Source organism: Oryctolagus cuniculus, chromosome 12 (genome assembly GCF_964237555.1).
Source record: "Oryctolagus cuniculus chromosome 12, mOryCun1.1, whole genome shotgun sequence".
Lineage (NCBI taxonomy): Eukaryota > Metazoa > Chordata > Mammalia > Lagomorpha > Leporidae > Oryctolagus > Oryctolagus cuniculus.
The window spans coordinates 1,874,037-1,881,527 of record NC_091443.1 but is presented as its reverse complement, the minus strand read 5'-3'; positions in this window follow the sequence as shown (position 1 = coordinate 1,881,527).

The window sequence follows — 7,491 nt, the reverse complement described above, 5'->3', positions numbered from 1 at the left end:
GCGCGTCTGTGACGAGGCGTTCCCACAGGGCTCAGCCCAGGGCTTCCCGGCCGGCCCGGCCTGCTGTGCGGGGTGCGAGCCCCGGTGACTATGGGGTGTGTGGGGGGGGGCGGCTTGTGTGTGAGTGTGTGTGTGTGAGGGGGTGTCGGCGTGTGTGTGTGTGAGGGTGTGTGTGGGGCTTGTATGTGTGCAACCTGTGTGATAAGTATGTGTGTGACGTGTACGTATATGTGTGTGACGAGGGTGTGGGTATATGTGTGACCTGTGTGTGACCCTGTGTGATGTGGGGTGTGTATATGTGTGATATGTGTGTGACCTGTGTTTGACCTGTACGTGTGTTTATGACCTGTGTGTGACCATATGTGTGTGACCTATGTGCGATGTGTGTGACTTTGTGTGACATGTGATGTGTGTATATGTGTGTATGTGTGACGTGGACGTGTGTTTATGACCTGTGTGTGACCGTATGTGTGTGTGACTGTGTGTGATATGTGTGTATGTGTGATGTGGACGTGTGTTTATGACCTGTGTGTGACCGTATGTGTGTGTGATGTGTGTGACGTGTGTGTATGTGTGTATGTGTGACCTGTATGTGTGTTTATGACCTGTGTGACCGTATGTGTGTGTGACTGTGTGTGATGTGTGTGTATGTGTGTATGTGTGATGTGGACGTGTGTTTATGACCTGTGTGTGACCATATGTGTGACGTGGACGTGTATGACGCGAGGGGAGGCACCGGGACCTGTGACTCCTGCAGCGCAGGGTGACCTGGGTACCGGGCAGAGTCGCCCTGCGGGCGGCGGCGTCTCTCTGCTCCCACGTGGAGCGAGGTGGGCACAGGTGAGGCCAGAGGCCAGGCTGCAGGGGCCAGCGCCCGAGGTCCGCTTCGCGCCCGGTCCTGCAGGCGGCCCCTGGGCAGGCCGGGAGCGCCCGAGGGTGGCCGGAGGACCCCGCAGCCTGGCCGTGGAGGTGGAGCAGCCACAGCGCTCGGCCCACGTCTGGGGGCTGCGAGCCCACGGGGGCCGGGACGGGAGCCAGGCGTCTCCGGAAGGGCCGGGCGGCGCCAGAATTACGGCTCTGGCCCAGAAACGGCACCGTGGGCACCGCGGGCTCGGCACCTGCCAATTTTCTGGGCTGGAGCGCTTGTGTAATTGCGGGCTGGCGCGCAGGCCGCAGGCCGTCCTGACCCTGGGCTCTCACTGCCGGGCTCCGAGATTACAGGTGCCGGCAGCTAAGATCTGGCCCTGCGATCGCGTTCCCTACATCACTCCAAGGCCTCAATTAGCCCCTGGAATACATGGAAATCAGAGAGGCAGTGGACGGCGTCAGCCCTGGACCACGTGTCCAGGTCACTGCGAGGGAAAGCACGGATGGGGAGCTTTGCCGGCTGCCCCACCCTGCTGGCGCCCACCACGCCTGCGCCTGCAGCTGTCCTGGAGACACCTGCTCTGCGCCCCCCCCCCCGGCACCTGCAGGTCCTGGGCACTGCTCCCAAGCTGACCACCCCACTTTGAAAACCTGCAAACAGGGCGCCCGTCAGAATCAGCTTCTGCACAAGACGGAAAGCCCAAAGCGAGCTGTGACTTCCTCTCGCTCCTTGCGCAGATGTCAGAGGTCACCTGACACCAGAGTGACCCCAGCCCCCCTCCCCCCCCCCCCCCGGCCCAGGAATGGCTGCGCTTCCCCTGCAAACGCACAGCCAGAAGCAGTCCTGGCTCCTGGGTCAGGTCCCTGCTCAGAAACCCACACCAGCCGCTCCAGGCTCTCTTATTCTTTTCTAAGATAGATAGATAGATAGATGATAGATAGATAAGATTCTTTGTTTATTTGAAAGGCAGAGTTACAGAGACAGGGAGAGAGAGAGAGACCCTCCATCTGAAGCGACCAGGGCTGGGCCAGGCTGAATGAAGCCAGGCCCCAGGAGTGCCATCCATTCTCCCTGGTGGGTGCAGGGGCCCAGGCCCTCGGGCCATCCCCTGCTGTCTCCCACAGCATCAGCAGAGAGCTGGATTGGAAGCGGGGTACATCCGGGACAAGAACAGGAGCCTTCGGCATGTGGCGCTTTACCTACGGCAGACAATGCCGGCCCCTCCATGCTCTACTGAGTTCTGTGTTGGGTGATTTGGGCAACGGTAGACGCTAAAGGAAGAGTTCTGGGCACGTTTTAGAGCGTTGAGGCCCTTCAAGGATGCTGGGTACCTAGGGCATCCCCCAGAGCAGGAACCTGTCCCAGCCACAAAATGCCAGACGCACCCCCGCCTGGCCGGCCGCGTGAGCAGCTGCGGCTTCCTGCAGGAGCTGCGGCCCCGCTGGCACCTGCTCTCCCTCCATGGATTCTTCCTCACAGGTCCGCCCCCGCTTTCTGACACTCCTGGCCTGGAACAAAGCCCTAGTTCATTAGGCCTGTGCCAAAGCCAAAGCCCAAATCCTGCTCTAACCCCTGCCACAGTGAAGCACACACGCCCATGCACACACACTCACGCGTGCACACACACGTCAGAGTCACGGGGGAGGAATCTCCTGCTGCTGCTCTCCAAGACCCCAGGACCTCACCTCCAGACCAGGAACAAGGCTGGACGCACAGCAGCCTGGCTGAGCCCCCCCCCAGCAGCCTGGCTGAGCCCCCCCCCGCCAGCAGCCTGGCTGAGTGACCCCCCAGCAGCCTGGCTGAGTGTCCCCCCCCAGCAGCCTGGCTGAGTCTCCCCCAGCAGCCTCGCTGAGTGTCCCCCCCCAGCAGCCTGGCTGAGCCCCCCCGCCAGCAGCCTGGCTGAGCCCCCCCCAGCAGCCTGGCTGAGCCCCCCCCCAGCAGCCTCGCTGAGTGTCCCCCCCCAGCAGCCTGGCTGAGTCCCCCCCAGCTTGGGCTCTGAGTGAGCTGCAGGTGGCCGCTGAGGTAGTGTCGACATCAGGAAATGAGAGGTTTTGGATCTCAGTCCCCATAAACTCATCCAGGCTCCGTTTTCCCCTCAAGTTCCTGAAACGTGGAGCCCTGGGACCTGTGGGGGCGCCCGGGCAGGGCTGTAGTGGGAGTGGCTCCGGCACCTTGGATTCCAGGGGAGGGCCCATGGCAGTGGCTGCCGTCCTGGGTCTGCAGCCAGTACCGAATCCCCGACAGTCACCACTTGGGCTTGGGCACGCAGAGATGTGGGAGGGCCGGGTCGGGCAGGTCCAGGGGCTGCAGAAGGCGCAGGTGCCACACCTTCTCCTGGAGGCTGCTGGGGGAGGGGGAGGAGTCTGAGCCTTGAGTCTCCACTCCCAGCAGCTGCCACAATCAGACCTTTGTCTGATGCAGAAACTCGGGCACCCTGCGCACCCACGCTCGGGGCAGGGTGGGACGGTGTCCATAGGGCAGCCGCGGCGCAGACACATGGCGGGTTCTGCCTGAGGGGCTTGTGGTGATGCAGCCACACCCAGGGGAGAGCTGGGCGGCAGGAAGGAGAGCAGGGAGCTGTGGCCGAGCCTGTCCGCCTCCTTCCTCCCCAGAACATGCAAGGTGGAGCCAAGCGAGGGACTGGGTGCCGTGGCCGGTGTTGTGGCACGGTGGTTAAGCTGCCACTTCTGACACCCGTATCAGAGTGCTGGTTTGAGTCCCGCTCCCTGCCCATCGCCTGGGAGGGCAGCGGAAGATGGCGCAAGTGCTTGGGCCCCTGCACCCACAGATGGCGCTCCAGGCGCCTGGCTTCAGTCGGGCCCAGCTCCAGCTGTTGCAGCCCTCTGGGGAGTGGACCAGTGGATGGAAGAGTCTCTTTCTCTCTGTATGTGCCTCCCTCTCTCTCTCTCACACTGCTTGTCAAAAGAAAAATCTTCAAAAAAGACAAACCTGCCTGTATAGCTGCTTCCTTTTGGTCCGGAAGTGGGAGAAACCAGCACGTGTGTGTGGATCAAGACACGCTTCAGGGCCTTCAGAAAATGACCCAGGAGCCCCCTGTAGGGGGACGGCCCCGGGGCCCAGAGGTGGACACCACAGGCAGCCTTGTGAGAGAGTTTGAGTTCTGGGCAACAGGAACTGATTGCTTAATCAAAAAAATAATTCAAAAACCAGGTCAGAAGCTTGAAAAATGAAATAAAATGATGCATTGCTATGCAGATGAGAGGCAGGGGAAGAATAAAGGGGATTTGTTCTCCTGTTATCGGGAGGGAGACAGGGAAGCAAGGAGGGAGGGAGGGGCCGAGGCGGGGGCAAGGCTGGAGTCAAAATTCCCGTGGAGACGCCAGAGCAGCCACCGCGGTGGGACAGCGGGGAGCCACTTCCCTCTGAAAGTCTCGCTTTCCTCATCAGATCCATGGCAGGACTCCCCCTTTCCCAGAGCTCACCCCTCAAAAGCTGTGTGGGGGCAGCCTGGAAGGGATCCCGCCCCAGAGGAGCCGACGGGGACCTGCTGGGCTGCGTTCCTGGCTCCCATGAGCCGGGGCACAGCCAGGTGGGACTGTCACCTACCCACAGGTGTCTGCAGGCTGCAGCTGCTGGCCTCAGTGTCCCACAAACAGGCTCCACTCTAGGCAGCGGTGGGGGTGAGAAATCAGCAGGAGGTGGGGCACCGAGACATGAGTCAGCCACGGCCCTTGGCCTTGAAAGTAGCACAGAAACTGCCCGGGTGACAAACCAGGCGTGTGGGCAGATAAACACCAGCGCTTGCCTGAAGGCTTAGGGCAGCAGGAGCAAGGCGCTCTTTCTGTGTCTACGTGGATACATTTGGCAAACTGGATGCTGAATGAGAAAAGCAGTTTGCAAAGGGACACACAGAGATGATCCTGTTGATGCACACTGTGAAGCTTAGGCGAGGCCAGAAGGCAGATACTGTTTACAGCTAATTACTTACATCCTATAGATACAAAAACACTATGTATGCACACACACAATACACACTGCGACAGTGTATCAAGACATTTTCAGAACCTCAGTGACTGAAGATTTCTGAGAACACACAGGCTATCAAAACTACCTTAAAGATGTGTCAGGCACGGGAACAGCTGGGGGACAAGGAGACTTAGAAGTCGTTTATAAAGGATCCATCTGCCAGGGAGATACCACCAACAAAAGCCCACGGATGTCATGAGAGATCCATGCATGGCCTTAAAAAAAGTTGTGCACCAACTAAGCTTTTAATTGACCTTTTCCGTAAACTTCTGGAGCAGCCCTGTGCTCTCAGGGGGGCTGGCCAGTGGCAGAGTGGCGGGGGTGTTTCTGGGACTCGCCACTGCAGTGGCTCCAGCGAGAATCTTCCACGGGAACCTCGTCCCGACTCCTAAAAACGGCACTGCAAGGGAACACGCTTCCCTGGATGCAATGGGGGTGAGGGGAAGCCCCTGGCCTCCCCTTGCCATGGGAGGTCTGGGGGCAGCAGTGTGGCCGGCGGGAGGCAGAGGCCAGCGCTGGTCAGGCTGAGGACAGGAGTCGGAGTCCTTGCATGGGTGGCACTGGCTCACCCAGGACACACCTGACGTTGGCTTAAGCCACAAGGGTCAAGGAGACCCTGAAATGGATCCCTAGGGGTCAGGTTCAGAGGGGCATCCAGGAGGACAGCAGGATGGGGGGCGGGGAAGAAAGCCAGTGCTCCCGCCCCCAATTCCACAGCCCCAGGAAGGCGCCACCTCCTCCACGAGACCCCAGACTTTCTTCCCCATTGAAGCCGGTGAATATCCTGGAGAAACACTTTTTCTTTTCAGGAATGAAAATTTGCTGGATTAAATCGTCCTCTGAGAAGCCCTAGAGGTGGCTGAGGTGGCCAGGCTGTTGGCTGCAGGATCGGATTCTGGAGAAGTCGGCCCAGGGAAGAGCTTTGCTGAACCCTGGGGCCCTCTGACCGTTCTGCTCCTCTTAAAAGTCCTCATTTTCATTGTACTTGAACGTTCACTCCCCAAGTGCCACAGGAGCTGGCATCAAAGCAGGCGGAAGCCAGAAGCCAAGAACTCCATCTGGGTCTCCCACCTGGGTGGCAGGGGCCCAAGCACTCGAGCCATCAATCCCCTCCTTTCTCCCAGGGTGCGCGTTAGCAGGAAGCTGGAGTCAGAAGTGGAGCTGGGCCTGGAACCCTGGCTCTGAGATGGGACCCGGTGCCCCCAGGGGCAGCTTAACCAGGCTCCAGCTGCCCGCCCCCTTCCACTTTAAAATGTTTACACTTGAAAAATAAATTTTCACAACTTCCAGGGGGAAAACTCATGCCCCCTCTGCCGTGGGTGGACAGTAATTGAGGGAACTGCTTTGCTCAGAGGAGCGTCCAGACTCATGAGAAAGGAGAGAGAGGAGTCAGCTCCTCCTCCCTCTGCCGGCAAGAGACTGGGTGCCAACTGTGCCAGGAGCGCTTCTGGGGCAGAGGGGAGCGTTCCGGCCGGACCCATGGGGCCACCCGTCCCCAGATTGCCCCCATTCACCCTGGACCCCAGGCTTCCTGTGGTTGATCCCCCCCAAGGGCAGTTTATTCTCGTTTGCAAGCCTGACCCAACATCCGTGACGCACAACAAACAACGTTCCCTCATCTGAGTCTTCCTGGGGCCCTGGTGACAGATTCTGAGTGGGGCTGAGGAGGAGGGCGGAGGAGCTGGCAGCGGAGCTTGGGAACCGTGACTCACAAAAGCACAGCCAGGGGCAGGGCCGCCCAGGGCCTCATCGGCTCTGCTGGGACCTGGCTCCCTTCTGCTTCCGGCAAAGCAACTTCCGCGACCTCATTAACCCCCCCCCTTGAGGCCCCCACAGGCCCTGCTCACCTGTGGGCTAGTATGGGGCTCTGGGGACCCTAAGCATCTCACAGGGCCAGGGCCAGAGGTGGCTGCACCCCACCCCCACACCTCAGGGCACAGCCCAGTCTGCATGGTGCGGGCAGAGCCAGGGCTGCACTTCCCAGGCCCCCGCATGCGCACTCTGGCAACTCTGGGTGGCCTCTTCTCTGGGGATCCCGGGCCCTCTTCCCAGGTTCACGCATCTCAGGAGGCAGGTGCACCTGCCACGGAGCTGGCATCCGAGTGCTGCCCAGTGCCCAAGCTCTGGCACCTGGCTGTCCAGTGCAGGCCTCTCATGTCCCAAGGGATGTCCGGGCAGAGGGGCCGGCAGTTGGGACAACACCACGGGCACAATGAGCAGGGGGCGAGGGGGAGAATGGGTGGTCTTCAGTCAGCTTCTGCCAGCCCCGGGGACCTCCAGCTAGGAGCGCTCTCCCTTCGCGCCCAGGTCTGAGCTGACGGTGTCTCTGGGAGCCAGTCTGGAAGGCTGCGACCACCCCAGAGCCTGGCCCCCACGTGCAGCTCCGATGTGGATCCCACCCGGGGAACCTTGGCTTTCCTGAGGGTTACCACGGCGGACGGCGACATGACTTCTGCCTCCGTGGGTCACTTCCCTTCCAGTCTGCAAGAGGGATTGGCCGCCTTTCCAGTCTGGCTCTCGGGAGGGCCCTTGCTTATCTCACCAACTTGGCTCCCCGCAGGGGGGGTCGGGAAATGCTGGGTGCCGTCTCACTGACATCCACCTTCAAATGCTACTTTCTCTCTGTTGCTGCTACA